The sequence below is a fragment of the Poecile atricapillus genome, chromosome 4, assembly GCF_030490865.1.
Source record: "Poecile atricapillus isolate bPoeAtr1 chromosome 4, bPoeAtr1.hap1, whole genome shotgun sequence".
NCBI classification, from domain to species: Eukaryota; Metazoa; Chordata; class Aves; order Passeriformes; family Paridae; genus Poecile; species Poecile atricapillus.
The window spans coordinates 5,682,358-5,700,558 of NC_081252.1; the positions used below are offsets into that span (position 1 = coordinate 5,682,358).

At 40.5% G+C, this 18,201-nt stretch overlaps 1 pseudogene; it reads left to right on the top strand.

Annotated features, from left to right (window-relative positions):
- The window catches only part of LOC131578665 (bifunctional heparan sulfate N-deacetylase/N-sulfotransferase 3-like), a 32,860-nt pseudogene extending 16,908 nt beyond the window's left edge, over positions 1-15,952 (top strand).
- The last annotated feature ends 2,249 nt before the right edge of the window (positions 15,953-18,201 follow it).

An 18,201-nucleotide genomic window follows, 5' to 3' on the forward strand; every position in this document is an offset into this window, starting at 1 on the left:
TAATCTTTATGTGCTAATAAAAATATCTGTACTGCTCTGTCTTACATAAAGAGCTGGTTTTAAATAGCAAAACCAATTGAAAAGGCACATAACTGTAAAATTATTTCTATTGTTACATTAAATTTCTCTGCCAGATTGTATTTTCTACAGGTATGTTTGTATGGTGGTTTGTTTTGTTTTCAGGCCCTGCTTGATACTCAGAATCTTTTGAGAGCCCAGATTACAAATTTTACTTTCAACCTGGGATTTTCAGGAAAATTCTATCACACAGGTAAGAATGAAACACTAAAATGACTTGGATTTTGATGGTGTTCTGTGTAGTGTGAGGACAAGTAGGAATGGTGGAGTCTGAGGGCCTTAGTATGCTGTGTTCCTGCATAACTTTCTGGTGTGGAGCAGATGAAATGCCTCCCCCGCTTTTATTCAAATTAATTCCTTTCAGTCTGCTTTTGAGTGGTCAATTCCACCAATCACATAAAATTTTGTAGTGATTTCACTAAGGGATCTGTTGAGCTACCACAGTTCTTCCTTAGGATTGTTTAATTTCTACTGTAGAACTAGAGCAATGTATTTTATCCCTTAAAATAATTTTGTTTTAAAACCAGTATAGAAATAGAAGAGATAAAAGAGTATTAAATAGGATGTGGGCCATCAAAGTGGTCCTGACTGTCCCATTTTGTCCCCAGTGCCTCAGCAGGAGGTATTTTAACTGGTCACAGTTTATTATGTTAATATCATTCCTGCTGTTTCCAACTCTTGTAAAAAATATCATGAATGTAGAAACTTCAGAAATGTTTGGGTTTGTTTTTTTTTTTCAATTTTCTCTGCAGGGACTGAGGAGGAGGATGAGGGTGATGACCTGCTGCTGAGATCTGTGGATGAGTTCTGGTGGTTTCCCCACATGTGGAGTCACATGCAGCCACACCTCTTTCACAATGAGTCCTCACTGGTGGAGCAGATGATCCTCAACAAAAAGTTTGCCTTAGTGAGTTACATTTTTGCATTCTTTTATTTAATTAGGTACTCAGGAACCATTAGTCTGTTTAGATTAAAAAAAAAAAAAAAAAAAAAAAATCAAGTTTCTGAAAGAATAAATTGAAATACCATTGAAAGGTATTCAAATGACTTTGTGAAACCACTGGATGTTGGGGTTAGGTAAGTGTGCCACAATTTCAAAGATGCAATTCTGCAGTGATACACCTTATATATTCCCTTTGGATCAGCTTTACATAAACTTGTTTTGGAAAGCATTGCCTTTACTAATTATTTATTCACAGCAAAGCTCTGAATCAAAATGTTTCAGTGAGAATACAAGAAAAATTCAAAACATATTTTAGGTCTGAGGATATTGGAGAAACAGATCACAGTTACTTTCATACAACAAATTGCAACAATTAAAACATGTTATTTGTCTGAAGAGGGAGTCTGGTGTCAAGACTTAATTGTGTCCCAATATCTCAGCAGACACAACCATGTTTGCTGGATTACATCTGCTCTTCTGACAGCCTAATATTTCTTCTTCTTCCTTTTTAAAATCCACTGGTTGCTCTTTAGATGGCAGGTGATGCCTTTGTTCCTGGAAGGAGCAGGGGGATTTGAAATACCAGAACAACAAAGAGTGCACTTAATGGCCATGTGTCAGTGAGTGTAGGAGAAAAGGATGGACCAAATCATCCAATTCAAGTTTGTGTTTGAAAACTTGGGTTTTGATTGAGACACATGCTTTCTTTCAAACAAAGATTTCACCAAGTTTGCTGTAAATTGTAGTTGTACAGAGTACAGGACAGCTCTGCTTTAATGTTTCCTTTGAAGAAAACATTGCAGTAGGTGTTAAGATTTCCAAAAATTTAAAAATCTTGTGTCCAGAATTGCCCTTTTAATACGATTCTGTGTACTGGTGCAAACTCCACTGGAAATAAAATGGGTCCTTGTAGTTCTGGTGTGACCTAAGACATCCTCTGGGATCAGTGTGCAGGATGTAATGGTTAAAGAGTGTTATAAGGATCATGCATTTTCAACCTTGGTTTATGTAACTTCAGCAATTGCCATTTTCTTCACTACTTTCAGTGCTTTTAATGCTTACAGATACCTTCTATTAATTTTTTTTCATGTTTAGACATACGGACCTAAAGCTACTGGTTATGTTTCATTTGCTCAGAGCATTTAAATTAATAACAGAGAGAAGTATCCACTTTTTTGCAAGAGGCCGAAATTGCCGATGCCTCGTGCGCTATCCACTCAATGTGTGTATTGTGTGGGAGATGCCCAACTGGGGAATAACAGTCAGTAAGGAATAATGGAGACACTAATTCATTGAAGATGATAGAAGATGATTATTAGAGTGAAAGATTTAGATTACATATTTATTACTGCCTGTTGTGAAACTTGAGGGGAGAAGCCTTAAAAATCAGACTTTTGTTTCTAGATAAATGAAGGAGTTGCAGTGGGATGTTAGAGAAGGCAATTTCTTACATGTTCTGTGAAGATTTTCCTTTCTGATGCTTATGCATGCTTAAGGGCAGTAGGAAAGATAAAAGGAAGAAGAATTGGATTATCTGTGATGGAATTAAATCGTGTAAAGTGGCGTAACTGATGGAGGATCCACTCTTTATCTCCTGGTGCAATACAAGCAGGAGGGCAGATGTTACTCACTCCTGTTTGGCAGATTACACACGGTGCCCTTCATGTGTGCCAGAAATTCCTAAAAGGAAACAAGAATTTCACCATTCTTTAGACATAGAGAACTCAAGGTTCTCCGCTGTGGTTGAACCATTTGTGTCTGTTACTCGCAGTACATGATTTTACTAACATCACACACCTGTTTTTCTGGAGATTTTCATGTTCCACAGTAACTAGTTTATTCAAAGGAAGAGGTCCTGGTATCAGCCAATGCTTTGCACACACAGTATGATTAGGAAATAGGGTGAGGATGACCGTATTGATTCCAGCCATATTAAAAACTCTCAGAATTCAAAGGCAGTGCAAGAGCAGTCTTCCTAAATCATGGCAAAATGATATCTTATGGACTGTGCTTTCCACTGATCAGACTATCAAGGAATATGTGCTATTTACTGTTCATTTGAAAAGTAACCTGAAGGAAAATGCATTGGATGTGAAGAGAATGTAATGGCATCAAGGTGAGGGTGTACACATGAGAAATGCCAGGAGCCTTCAAAAATAGGAAACGTGCTACAAAAGGGTTTACTCTACAACATCCTGTAGAGTGTTACACATGTTTAACATGACAATAAAATAGTTCAGCTGGTTTTTGAAAATGGATTTGTGTTTTGATTGGACTAGAGGGGAAATGCAGTGACTGAAATTCAGCTCCTCATCCAAGTGATTATGAAGGGACATGTAGTGGAAATTGTGGTTTTTGTAGTTGTAGCTGCCAAATGCTGCATGTTGTGTTGAGGACATGCCAGTGATTTTCTCTTTGACATCGGAGTTTGTGAGCAAATTCCTTGCAAGAACTTGAAAGAGTGCAGCTTTCTGTTTAATGTAGATTGAAGAAACCAATGTAAAATGCATTTATATCTTTCTTCCCTGCCTACTGGTGTTTTCTAAAAAGGCTTTCGTCTTAAAATCCTGTGCTTTATCTTCACCATGCTGCTCTCCATCTCCTTCCAGATCAGCATAGTTTGATATTACTGTTATGTGCATTTCAGACCTGTTCTTGGTCTTTCACAAAGAAAGCATCTGAGAAATGCCAAAACATCAAGTTTCTTAAATTTTTGAGTGCAACCATTGTTCTGTCATGTTTCAGGAGCACGCTATTCCAACTGACTTGGGCTATGCAGTGGCACCACACCACTCTGGAGTTTATCCAGTACACGTTCAACTTTATGATGCCTGGAAAAAGGTCTGGAACATCAGAGTTCCCAGCACAGAAGAATACCCACATCTGAAACCTGCAAGGTATAGGCGAGGCTTCATCCACAAAAACATCATGGTGAGTTGTACTGCTGATGTTCATTTTGTACTCTGCCATTTCATGGGCAATTTCCTTTGAAGTGGAAAAGCAGGGTATCCTAGAAGTTCACATTGCAAGAAGCACGTACTGCTCTGCATAACTAGCAAGATACATTTGACAGTGTCTTGTTAATTAAAATCAGTCTGTTGCTGGTGATGTTTCTGCTGATGAAGGTGGCATCCAGACACCCTGCTGACAGCAGTTAACAGGCTGTTAACAGTTCTAGTCCTGTGGTTAATGCTGGTTCAGAGAGCTCAAGGAACAAGTCCATTTTGCATCATTTAACACAATCTGCTGGGTTAGATTTCTATCAGGTTTTAAATTTGCATGGTTCCATTAACTGCAGAAGAGTATTGCCAGGTGATGCTACCTCAGAATCTGGATCTGGGTGGGTCCCTACTTCTCTTTTCCCCGTGAACTGTGCGTGGTTGCCCTTGTTTGGCTTCCTGCCATACACAAATGTGGGCTGGGCTTTGCAGCCTGGTTTAACCCAGAGCCTCAGGAGAAGCAGGGAAGGAAAACACCCCCCACACCACCTCCAGGCTACCAAAGTGCTCTCAAATCCCAGTGTTTTCCTAAATGACATAACTCCCAGCTCTGTCACTGACAGCCACGTTTGCCAAAGGAAGGGCTTCTACACAACTGCCACGGAAGGCGTTGTGCTGTTGCCATCTGGGCACTGGGGTGGAGGCTATTTCGGGTTCACATCTCATCGGTATTATCATCTCAGAAGTGTTTCAAAACAGCTTTCCAAAATACTTGGTGGCATGTTCCCAAGTAACTTTCTTTTGGAGCAAGTGGGAGAGCAGTGAATGGGAGCCCTGTGTTGTACCTCTGGCTGCAACAGGCACTTGTGGGAGGTCGAGAGCCTTGGCACAACTCTGCCACTTAGGACAGAATTCTGGTATTGTTCTCACATTGCCATGGATACCACTTCCCTAAGCTAAGTAGTAGCATTTTAAAGTTTTGATCTATTTTTGGGTGAAGCAAATGAAAATCATCTCCAAAAATCTAGGAACAAAAGTGACACCAATCTAGGGTTGAGCTACAGTTTGCTCTCCTCAAAGCAATCACTGCGTGTGAAGTAATGGGTTTGTGGATGTGCTCAGGGAGCACAGAGCATTTGGGGAAGACAGATTGACTCAGAGTCTCCAAAAATCCCTTCCATAAATATTTGTGAAAACACGTCATTTGAAGACACATAATGAGATTTAGCACAAGGACACTGCAGCCAAAAATCTATTTCCAAAACCAGTCATACAAAACCACCTGTTCAGGGAGTCTCAAGCTTTCATTTCTCCAGGGGAAATGCATCAATATTTTACACCTGCAGGCTAATAGTAATGAACAGACTCAGTAAAAACATGGTTGTGTAAGATTTGTCAGAGCACCTCACATCAAGTACAGCTTCATTCCCTGCCTCTGTGAAAAAATGTTCTCTTATTTCCTCAAGGAAATCCAAAGGTTTGTTAAAAACTTAGGCAAGTTTATAGCAGATGTACAAATTCCATACATTTTCTGACAACACAGAATTTGCAATCCGTGATCACAATCTTCTCTACATTAAAAAAAAAGAAGTTGAGAAATGAAACTTCAATAAATAAAAGAATATCTACAAAACCACAGCCTGTGTCAAATATTTCTATGCTTTAAAAGCTAATCTATCATAGCAATCCCAGTTAAGCTCTATCCATGAACATCCTTACTCAGCTGTTGATTTTCCATAAGGAGTAGGCATAATTGAAATGCTCTCCAGTGAATTATTTTCTGAATTCAGGAGAAAATATTTTGAGTTCCCGATGAAAAGTGTTAACTGCGTTTACTAGTTCTTCATATTCAAAAGATTTGTTCTTGGAATGTTTTTAAAAATAATTTTGCTTGTACTACATATTTCAACAATAGCACAGTTGCATGGGAAGTAAATATTTATTATAAGGTGAGCATTATTGGAAAAATTTCTCATGTGTCAAAGTAGAATTGTTGGTGGTGATGCCTAAGCCAAAGAAACCCCAATTTGCCTTTGCAGCTACAGTTTAAATTTACAACAAAGCCATCATTCAGATAAAAGTGGAACTGATTGATACGATAGAGACTGATAATATTTTAGATTATCTTTCACATTATTTTAAAACTTTAGACTTCAAAGACTTGGATTTAGGATGAGGTGTTATGGACAGAGTGAGTTTAAGGAGGCTGTAATTGTAATTTCATGATAGAGATCAGTCTCCAATTTCAAACCAAATGTGATGGATTTTTGGATGTTATGATTTTAGTGATAATAATTCATCTAGATCAGTATTGGTTTCCAGAAAAGCTGAGAGGCCAGATATACCCAGCAATTATCTGTTCCATGTTACTTCTCTGACTTTTAGCATCTCATTAAAAGCATAAACCCTTGAAATTTTTTATGTTTTCTTCATAAATTCAGGTGCTTCCTAGGCAAACTTGTGGCCTATTCACGCACACCATTTTCTATAAAGAGTATCCTGGAGGTCCAAAGGAATTAGACAAAAGTATTCAAGGAGGAGAGTTGTTCTTCACAGTGGTTCTCAATCCAGTAAGTACAGCAGAATTTTGAAATGTTTTTTAAAACTTAATTGAAGGAAAAGTTACTGAATGTTCCAGTGCTGATCACCTGGGTCTCCCAAACAATAATGGTTACTGATAGTGAGTTCTTTGGCTTTTTCAATGAAGTAAATTATGATCTATGTATGTTAGTTATACAAAGCAGTCTTCACCTTTTTTTGTCAACTGTTTTGTTAGTAATGCAGCAGTGCCAGCCTCTCTTGTTCTTTACTTTTTGCGTGAAATAAGACCCCTGAGATTTAATTTTTTGAAGAATTTGAATGTAAAGAACTGCTATGAGTGTTCAGGTAAAGTTCACTTCTCTGCTGTGCCAAAGTTGTGATGCAAAGTGTTGGGAACACTTATTGAGGTGAGAAAGCTGCAAGCGAGGAGGGCTTGGGCTCCAATCAGTTCTGAGAAATTTCAGTTGCTCTCTCATAGCAGCTTCAAAGAAGAGATCCAAGTAAAAGAGCCACACAGTTCAAAGAAAAGATCTGAGTAAATGAACCACATGTGCTTAACCTTTCATTTCTCTTTAATGGAAAATAAGCAAGAAGTGCGGTGCTGAAACTACAGAACGCTGACAGAAGAGAGCAGTGTAGTACTTCAAAATGGCATGGGATTAGGTCAGCTGCCTCAGAGCTGACCTTTGAGACAAGCTTTTAGATAAGGCTTTCACTTGGGGTCCAAATCAAACATATAAATAAAATTCTGCTGCTTTATAGAAATGTAGTCACTAGGAAGATGAAAGAGAACAAAACATTTCCAATCAAATCTTTTGGAATAACAGCCTAAATATTTTGTGCCCTTTTTTAATCTTCTGCAATGTGATGCAGTCCAAATGAAAACCATTTCTGAAAGCTACTTCAGCAGTTTATATGCAGCTGCATTTTTCAAGCCTCAGATGCTTTCAGGCTCTTTGAGAGCAGTTACTGTGTTTTGTTCCCCTTTTTTGTGTTCACATAGCAAAATTAGGAAACACAAACTTGACTTCCTTTGCACGCTTGTGGCTTCCCTTCTAGAAGGTGGCAGTGGTTGCAGTCCTGGTTTTGATGATGTGTATTGTTCCAGGCACAGGATAGAATCAGTCACAGAGTGGTTTAGGGTGGAAGGGACCTTGTACACCCTCTGCTTCCAACCCCAGGTTGTTAATAGAGCTGAGATCTGGAAAATTCATTGCATGGGGAGGGTATTGGCACCATAGCAGCTCTTTGGCAATGTGGGTTTTGACTAGAAGTTGCTCGGTGGGCAAATTAGAAGAAGGCACAGAACAATATTTTGAGTCAGGACAAAATATATTCCACATTGAAATACTGCCACAACAGCCAAAAACTATTTTACAATGTAGGGAAACAGCAAAATTTAATAGGAGTGCTTGAGGTATAAGCCTTTTTAATTAAAAGAATTGTGAGAATGGAGGGGAAGACAAGCAGTGAACCATCCATGGTTTTTGATATTCATCATGGAGGTTTGATCATGTCTGCCTGACATCCTGGAATGTGAGTACAGTAATGTCTTTTTATACATTACAATCAGGTCTTTGATTCATGCATTGCTGTGTAGGCTGTGTGATCACTTATTTCTGAAAATTATGATATCCCCAATACAATACAGGCTAAAAGAATAGAATGCATTGTTTTCTAAATATAACTGTAAATGAATATTTGGCCAAAATCTGCCCAAGACTCCTTCGAAGGAGTGCCTTTGAAAACATGATATATCTGGTTTGTAAATACCTGCCTATGAAGAGTTCCCAAAGTTCTAAGCATTAGCTTTGCACACAGTCACTTTAAAGACTGAGGTTTGTATCTTTGTGGGGTGTAGGTCTTGCATGTATTTATGTCACACTTTGCAAGTCAGCGTTGGGCAAAAATTTAGACGTTAAAATGAAGACTCCGTAGCTTTAGGAGTCTGTCTGGCATTTTGAATTTCATAAGCTTTCTTGTGTTTTCATCAAAATTGCTGGAATTTCTTGATGTGAAACACTCAGCTGTTGAGAGGATGCAAAAATTCCATTATGAGACGTTTTCAAAATGTTCTTTTTCACTGATACAAAACTAAGAAGAGAAAACACTACCCATGAATCATTACAGTGTCAGCTAAACAATGTTCTCAATAATGAGTACATAAATAGTTTGTTTCCAAACCTGGAAAATGGGAGTGTGGGTTAAATGTTAATCTTAACAAATTTCTTCGTTATATTTAATTTGGAAGTGAATATCATTTGTCAAGTGTAAGTTAGCAGGCTGAGACTTCAGGAGCTGGATACCCTACTCTGAAATAAGTGCCCCTAAGAGTAAAGCCCAAAATTTCTCAGTGGTTTGGCTGTGCAGTGGTGTAAGAGAGGCTCTGCCTCCTTACAGTGTGCTCCATCAACCACCACATGCAGGATAAACCACAAGAAACCACAGGACCGTGTGTGCAGCTGTGAGTTTTTGTCATGAGAAGCAGCATGATGGCCCTGTTCCCAGAGCACTGTACAAAGCAGACGTTCTGCAGGTAGGAAAAGCCTCAGGAAATGCTGCTCTGCAGATGCTGGGAACCAACAGTTGGCTTGTTGGAGTAGCAAATCTCAGAGCTGGCGGGTTGTGTGGTTTGCACTGGTGACTGGGAAGTGATCCTGACGGCTATTCCTGTCAGGCATCCCGAATTCTGAAGTGTCACCAAGCTGAGAAAGAGCCCAAGCACTAAGAGAGCACTAAACTCACTCTTCAAGTAATATTTTGTGCGTCTGTCTCGCGTTAAAGATCTTGCTGACTGCAGCGGCCCTCGGGCGAGATCGTGCTATATCAGGATCTTGCACAAAATGTTTCACAGGAAAAGAAAAAGCAAGCTTCAGCAGCCTGTATTATTGGTATACTGGCATCATTTCTCCCATGTTATCAGTTGAATAATTGACATACAGGGAGGTGGAGGGACTGGCACTGATTCAGCCAGGGAATTTTGGGGCAAAGCCACAAGGAAAAGGTGCGCTGTAGAAGTGTGTAGTGATGGGTATCTTATCCAGTCAGACACATCTCTGGTTTATTGGCTCACATTGTTACTGGTTTTCATACTACTGTACTGACTTTAAAACATTTTAGCAAGTATTTTTCCTGATAAACTTGTTAGAATCTTGAGTGATTTCAGACTGATCTCTCTCTCTCTGCAATATCCAGTGCAATTCTTGGATTAGTAAAACAAATTTCTGTTCAATGTTTCTTAGAATGAAACTGTACCAGTTTCCTAAATCTGTCCTTTGGATGAAGAGAGCCATTAGGTTTGAGCTGTGTATAATGAAGAGGTCAGTATAGACACTGCCATCAACTCCATCATTGCTTCTCAGATCCTTTGAACTCTAGAAGATACAGGTCTGGAGCTTTTCTATCCCACGAGATGAATGTTTAAGGGAAAGCAACAGTTCATGAAGTTTTTCTGTACCTTTTCTGCCCCTAAGAAAAACAAACAGAATGCAGTAATTGCATTACAAGCACTTCCTTGCAAAGTACTGTGTGTCTGCAGATGGAAAGAAAAGGGAAAATGCCCTGTGGAGAGGAATTTGGTGAAAACCTTCAAATGGTTGACAGCCCAACAATGAAACTAATGTGTAGCCAGCTGTGTGCTCTTGACATGGTTACAGCAGCGCTGATGAAGAGGAAAGGCTTTAGGCACTTTGTCTGATTGATCTTAAAATAATTGTAATCTTTGTGTGCGTTCAGTTCTAAGTATTATTTTCTTCTAATTTTTACCTCTCCCCAGTTGCAGTGAGTAGAGCTGTTCTTAAGCTAATTGACTTGCAGCAAGGGAGAAATTATCTCCTTTAGCACTGAAAATGAGAGGATTTGTACGAGCATCAGCGGAACCTGCTGTATCTTAATGTGACCCTGAACTGGCACTACAGAAGAAAATCAAAATCCAAGACATTCAGACTCAGCTTTTCCATTTCTGTCCATCTTGCTTGGCACGACCTCATATGTAACTGTCCTGAGTGTGAGAAGCAGGGAAGATGGTCCAGTTTGACAGGCTTGCCCCACTTCATGGGTGAGAAAGGCATCACTTTTCTCTCTTCCCTGCCCTCTCGTGCCCATAATTCCAGCAAAAGCTGCCGTCACTTGGGGCAGGGGGGGAAATCAGTTTGGCAGAACATTTTGTCTGACTGCAGAACACAAGTATTCTTTGCCTTCCTATCTGTTCTTCAAAACCCACCCATAAAAGCCAGAGAGAGAATCTGGTATTTTGTGGGTGGAATAGGAAAAGAAAAGAAATTCCTAGGTCAGCAGCCAGTGTGGAGAGGCTGTGGAACAGTGGAGAGGCTGTGGAACAGACAGGAATAGCTGTCTCTTTAGAGTTGATTCCTTGTAACAGTGGGCAGGAAATGCATTGAAACTGTGGCAATGAGAAAATTTTCTTCTTCTATGATCCTTAAAATTCTTGAATGGAAAGCTTTGTGCCAGTGGTTTAGAGTGAAGTGAGTCTTTTGAAGAGTACTACCACTGCTGAGTCACAAGAGGAATGAGCAGCAGCAGCAAATAAACTTGGGGTTCCTGACTGTCAGATCAACAATTCAGAAGTACATCAAATACACCATTTTGTTTGAGTCCATAACTCTTCCCTGGCTCCATCATATTTACAGTGGAGACACCACTATGGAAATGGAATTCCACTGGTTGGCAGTCTGCGAGTGGATGGGTCTGTGGCAGCTGTGAAAGCAGCAGGGCAACCTCGGGGCTAAAAAGGGAGCAGCAAGCTGGAATCTCTGTGGTGGAATTGACCACAGCTTTTTCTGCAAGCATCCAGGTCTGAAAGGACTGTCTTTCAGCTATTAAAAATACATATTCAATATAGACTCTGCTCTGATTTGTTATTCCATCACTTTGGTAGTACAATGGAGCAAAACCTGCTGTTACTGAGTCTCTGAATACCTGAAACAAAACTGTTCAGAGTAACTTGGAAACAATAGCAGAACTGCAAACAGGGTGTGCACAGTGCCAAATTAATTGGATTGTAGGTGTTCTGAGAGTTGGATATACTCTCATGGCCTGTCAACATGTGCTCAGTAGCTAAAATACCAGCAATATCCCAAATTGGAAATGCGTCTGCTGCGAGTGCCTAGCCGAGACCACAGAGTTAATTGTCAGTCATAATTTAACTTCATTTTGAAGGGTTGTGCATAACTTCATTGAGTTGGGAGGGCTCAATGCTGCATTGTAATGTTGTTGCACAGATGGGAGGGTGACATTGTGCCTGTGACTAAAGTACCTTGATGACAGGTTTATTAGCAGGAATTTATGCAAGTTGGAATTGCCCGCAGTAGATCTATATATGGTAAAAAATTAAGTGCCCAGTATGTAGTAAGTGTTTATTACCTGTTTTTTTCTTATACCAACACTTCAAATTCCAGATTTGAAATGCCAAAATAATTAAACTCTTCAAGATCATCAGTGTCCTGCAAGTCTCAGACTTCCCTCCACTTCTCTTGCTGCTGCAGTTGATGCCTGAAAGAGGTCTTCTCTCTGCTCTGGGGTCTGATCCTGGCAGCTTAAGAGAGACCCCTTACCGCCAAGGGAAAAAGCCAGGAGCCTTAGGAAGGGCTAGTCCCTCCTGGGAATGGTATTATCATTCCTTTGGGAGGCAAGCACCTCTCCTTTATGTCAGAAAACAGCAGCTGTTAACCAAGACTCCAGAAGCTTAGTTTGAGCAGTGTTCTTGTTGTATCATTTCAGTAGGTGCAGCGTCCTAATAATCTTGATTTTGTAGTGATCAATATTTTTTAAAACACCAAGCCAGTTAACAGCCATCACTAGAAGCTGGGTAACTTGTTGCATTGTTTCATTCTGTGTAAATTGTTTGTCAAGCATCTCTTCTGTTCTTGATACATAAATTAAATCATGCAGGTTCATCTTTTCCTGAGACATGATTTAATAGCAGCAGCTCCTTCTCGGTCTCAACTCTTTGTTGACCTAGAAGCTGTTGCCTCTAATTGGGAAATGTTGTAGTAAGGAAATATGCAGCATAGAATGAGCAGTCAAAAAGATAAAAGCTGTTTCTCCTGAGTGCTTGTTCTCATTTCCCTACATTTCTGCAGTACCAGTCAGAATCCCAAATACAATCAGGACTGGGGAAGGAGAGCAAATGTAACTTAGACCTGTATCCTTTGACTCTGGGGAAGGAGAAAATGCTGAGGAGAAGCTGGAAGGAGAAGGCAAAGCAGAGGAGAGCAGCTCTGATCTGAAAATGTGTGAGAGCAGGAAAGGAGCTGCTGCCCAGAGGCCAGATTTAGTCCCAAACCATCATTTTAAAAAGTGTCTGCATTCCATTTTGGTTCCCTCGTGAAGGATATTAAATCCCGTGGAGAGTGTGCATTGAAGTGCAAACCAAGATGATGGTTTGTTTATGAGGAACAGCTAAAAAAGGGGTGATCCTTCTGCACTGAAATAAAGAAAATGCTGAGATGCCTGAAAGAAATTCTTTCAGAAGAGTGCTGGAAATAATAAAATCAAATAAGCTCTTTTTATCTGAAAGGGAGGTTAAAATGCTTGTTAGAGTAAATATAAATCTATTCACAACTGCTTCCCTGTTGAAGGAGGAATAAAGAAATATATGAGGCTGTGTTTGTATTTTCCAGCATTTCCCAGAGGTGGAAGAGTATTGAACAAATAGTGTTATTTACTAGGTCTAGCCTTGGGAGATGGCCACAAAGGATTCCTTTTAGAGCTCCTTGATTGGTGGTTCCAAGAGAGCAAATCTTCAGAAGCATAGCATGCTATTAGTTGCAGAGAAAGAATAATGATTCTTGTTAATTAGAACTTGTTTGAATGGCTCAGGACGTGGTATGATAGAGCAAATCAAAGCATCCTAAAGCCAGTATGGAAGGGAAAAAAATCATCATTGTGTTTTGTCCTGGTGTGAAACGGCACCACCTGCAGATGGAAGAGGATTGATATGTGTTCCCATCCTTCTGCACAGGGAGCTGGGGGGTGATCCACCATCCCTCTCAGCTCATCTATGGTGTTTCTGATGCCATCTAGAAGAGTTTTTTCTAAAATGTAAAGTCATGTATCTGGTTGGCTAAGTATGGATTTCTTTACAAGACTCAGCCATTTAAGTTTTCAACCAGCATTTGATCATCTTTGTGTTGTAAATAATTAACCATAAAGTATTTGACTTGAAGAATAAAACTAAAATTGGAACTTAGGTCTCTGGTAATCTTCCCCCTTCACTTTCAGAGTTTTGTATGCTGGAAATTATTTATGATGATATTCAAATACTCAATTCAATGAGTCAGTTTCTCAGCCTGTACTGACATTCTTAAAATGATGGCGATATTCTCTTCAGAGAAATCATTTCCGTGAACTAGCAATCTTTCCAACTACTCTCGCTTTTTCTTTCATGGCAGTGCAGTAGCTGTTGGCAGGTGAGGAGTTGCCAGGAGGTGAATTGACATTAAAAATGTCAGAGGTCAGCCCACATGTAGGAAAGAAAGGGGCTGTCAGGAAAGCAAGTTAACCTTTTTTTATGGAAACCTGCTGCTTGTGACTTTAGTGAGAACAACGTAGTCCTGTGGCTGCTCTGTTCCTGCTTGGAGAACTGAAATAAAAAAGGAAACTTGAAAAGGTTATCCATTTGGTGCCTAAAGGGAAGGGGTTTTCAATCTCAGTCCTACCCACAAAGAAAGATCACCTCCTAGTGATTTAGCAGTGTGTATCTTTTGATTTTACTGTAAATACCAGCTTTTCATTCTTTTCTTTTTCTTTCTTTAAGCTGAGGACTGGAATTCCTTTGCAAAAGATTAATGTCAGTCCCTGAACTCATTTCAGAATTATAACCATGATAAGCTTTGCTTTTTTTAAAGTGGCTTGCATCAGGTCTTACTTGAAATAGAAATTGCTCATTCACGGCATTAGCAGATTTATTTATAAAAAGAGTCATGTTTCTAATTTTTTAGTGGAAATTAGTCTGGAGAGTTTATCTTGGCTGAGTTCTACTTTGAAAAGAACTTCAAGAACGAAATCAGTGGTGGAGAGGCGAGGATGTGCAAATTTCAGTGTAAGAGCAGACTGTTGCATCAGTACAAAATTTCCTTGGACAGGGATCACTGTAGAAAACAGAAGGTTCTGTCTGCAGCCCTTCCTCAGTCCCTGAGAGTTCAACCTGTGTATATTCCTGGTCTGCTCATCAGCTCAGCTCAGGTGACTCCAAAAACGCCCCCAAAATGTGAGAAAGCTTCACGGAAGCAGAGAGTGAGGAAGTGCAGTTGGAGCAAGGGCTGGAGCGGGAGGGTCTCTCTGGGGATCACCTTCAGAGTCAGATCCTGGGAGAGGAAAATACCACCTGCCTTAAAACTTTTGGGGGCTTTTGTTTGGGAATATTTTATGCACAGTTATTTGAAAGTACTCAGGTTTCAGGTATTTTTGTGTGTGTGTGTCAGGCCAGTGTTGCAGAATACCTTTGTGGAAGAGATGAGCTATTTACTCTATGAAACTTAGACTTGCAGCCACGAGATGGAAGTCACAGCAACAGACCTCAGCTGCTTCCCTTGTCTGTGGCTTCTTTACTCTTCCATGAAACCAGAAATGATGTTTTTAACATTGCATTTGTATTCCTCTTACAGTAAAGCAGTGAGTATTTTTTTTTTTTGCTGTATCCTATGAATTAAATGCACATAAAGGTGCTGTCAGTGGTGCCCAAGCCCAGGGTAGTGTTGCACATCCTGCAGCTCCCAGAGCTCATGGGATATGTTCAGCATTTTCCTCGTTGATTGCATTGAGTTGACTCGAGCAGAAGGGGCCAGGGTAGTAAGGGCTGTGTGAATGTGATCCAAGGCTTGCTGCTCTGATTGAAGAGCAAAATGCAAATGAGATTTACATTACCTGGGGCTGCACTGCCACCTAGTGATGCAAGGACTCGAGGTGTGCTCTTCGTTTTGTCTCCCACAGATCAGCATCTTCATGACACACTTGTCCAATGATGGCAACGACCGCCTGGGCTTGTACACCTTTGTGAATCTGGCCAACTTCGTTCATAGCTGGACAAACCTGAAACTGCAAACCCTCCCCCCAGTCCAGCTGGCTCACAAGTACTTTGAGCTATTCCCTGAGCAGAAGGACCCTCTCTGGCAGGTGAAGGCTGAACAAGAGATCAGAAAAAAATGGTCTCTTTTTTTTTTTTAAATTCTTTGTTTTGGTTTCTTGTAGAGAAAAGCAGTTCTATTTTTAAGCTGGCTCCATAAAACCAGGCCAGCTGAAGCTTCAGGATGTGACTGTGTTCCCTGTCTCTTGTAAAAGGCTGTGGAATTAATATGCATTAAGATGTGGAATGAAAATTTTCTTTAATTTGTTTTATTTGTGACTTGACTTGCCTTTTTAAAAATGTGGGGAAAGGCAGGCAAGTGCATGCTGTGTTATTTTCTTCTCCTTTTGGAACTAACAGGAATAAAGCATTAGACAGACATGTTTATATGCATCTTCTAGTAGTTAAAGAAATGAGTTTTTCTCCAAGTGTGTAAGGAGGACATCCGAAAAGAGAAAAGAGCATTAAGACCATGGATACCCTAATTAGCCAAGTGGAAGTAGATGAGATAGATCAGAAATGATTCGCAGTAAGCTGGGAGCTGCCCAAGGAAGATGTTTGCCAAGAAGCTGTAGATACCTGAGTCCTGACGATGATAACATTAACCCAAATAAAGTCGGCGCTCGCCGGCCCCCTGATCCCGGCAAAGTTGTGCCCGAGCCGGCCGCAGGCTCCCGCTCCGCTGCGGGCACCGCCCGGGCCGGGAGCGCGGCGGGACGGGGCGGCTGCCCGGCGCTGAGGCTCCCGCTGCGGAGGCAGCGTTTGCGGGGCTGTTCGCTGGTGTTTCTTGGGCTTTGGGTTGGTTTTTCTTGTTTCCCGGCGCACTCGGCATCTGCCCGGCGCGGTCCCCGCAGCAGCCCTTCAGTGGCCGGGCTTTTCCCTTTCGCTCTCCTCGCGGCGTTCTGCGCGACGCTGTTGCCCTCTGGTGTTTGTGAGAATTGGTTATGGCTCTGTTGGGGAGCAAAATTTGTCAGCCTAGTGCGGTAATTCTTCATAACTTCAGGTGGTTATAGCTGCTTGGATTCCCCAGATCCCATCAGAAATGGATGTGTGTTGCTGCTCGTTTCAGCTGTCATGTGCAACCCTCGGGAAATGGCAGAAAACTTTTCTATTATTCAATTCACTCCCTGGTGTGCTGTGCTGGATAATTGCTTCAGGGTTTGGTGTGGTGGCGTTTTCTCTTCCTAAGAAAATGGTAAGTGAAAGAAACGGGGTTTCTCTCGCTCTCAGCATCCCAGGCAGTTCTCTCTGAAGGAATGGTGCTGAACTCTGCCTTATTAACTCTTTATTCTTGGCAGCTGTAGGAGAAAAGGGAAGTAATGGTATGGGCATGGACCAGACAGTGTGCTGGACATTTATCTCAGAGACCTTGAGCAAATCATTTACTGTTTAGATAGTGAAGTTTCTGCAATTGCTGAAGAATTACAGGGTTTATCTCAGAAAAATTGTGTGATGTCAGGAGCTTAAAGCTCTTCCTGTAGAAAGTATTGTGTGAAGGTAAAGAGTGATGTGAAGACTAAACCAAACTTCTGTGTTCTGTTGAAGTCTTCAGAGCCTTCTTTTAAACTATTTTTAAACATTGTACGTTTAATGGTTATAAATATTTTTTCTTGACAAACTGTCATGTGTGGATCTCTATCCTGGATCTCTATCACTAGAGACTTTTCAAAGGTGTCTCTAGTGCTGCAGTAGGCAATACAGCATGGAGCTAAGGATGTTACAGTAGAAACTGAGAACTGCTTACCTCAAGGACTTGAAAAAGAATGAAAAGAATTTCTATCCACCAGAATTGCTGTGCTGCCTAAACCATTGCCTTTTTTTTTTTTTTTATTTCCTTCACAGCTATGAGAGAATATAAGCCCTTCAATATTCACACATTGCAGAGTTTGTTATGTGATATTAAAGGGTCTCAAAGACTTCCCTTGTCATGTCTCATATCACCATTTTTACAAGCTGAAAATATCTTTTTAATATGCAGTTGTAAGGTCTCATTCTCAGCCTGGATTTACTCCTTTGTGCTGTTGAATACTTCAGTCAGTAAAATAATGGTGTAAGTAGGCATGCTCAGGGTTTGGACGCTTGTTTGGTGTTTTTGTAACTGATTTAACAATCTGAGCCCTGCTGTTCACCCCAGGTTTGGTTGTGTTCAGTTGCACTTTGCTGCTTCCTACCATATCATCTCTATATCCAAAGATTTCCATTCTAGTAACGCTAAAATGACTTCAGAATGCTTCCTTTGAGGAACTTGTATTTCTTAGTGACTGGCCAGAGCAGACCTTTATGTTCAAAGCAGTTAAGCAGCATTCTAATCATGTGAGATTTAAATGTCTGTAGTAATACACTAAACAATATGCCTCCTTTTTTTCTGCTCTTCATTTAAAACTCATCCTTTGTGTAATAAATCACCAGCATGTCACCAGCACCGTGGCACTGTCCAGGCAGGTAAAGAACAGGATGGGAATGATGGGGATTATTAGAAGAGAATTATTTAAAATATGTCCCCAGAAAATGTGATCTACCTGAATAATACTGATGGATACTCAACCCAGAACTGGCTCTGTTTTAGTAGTTCTTGATGAAAAGGGTTTTTGTTACCCTTTAACAGGATGTTTTTA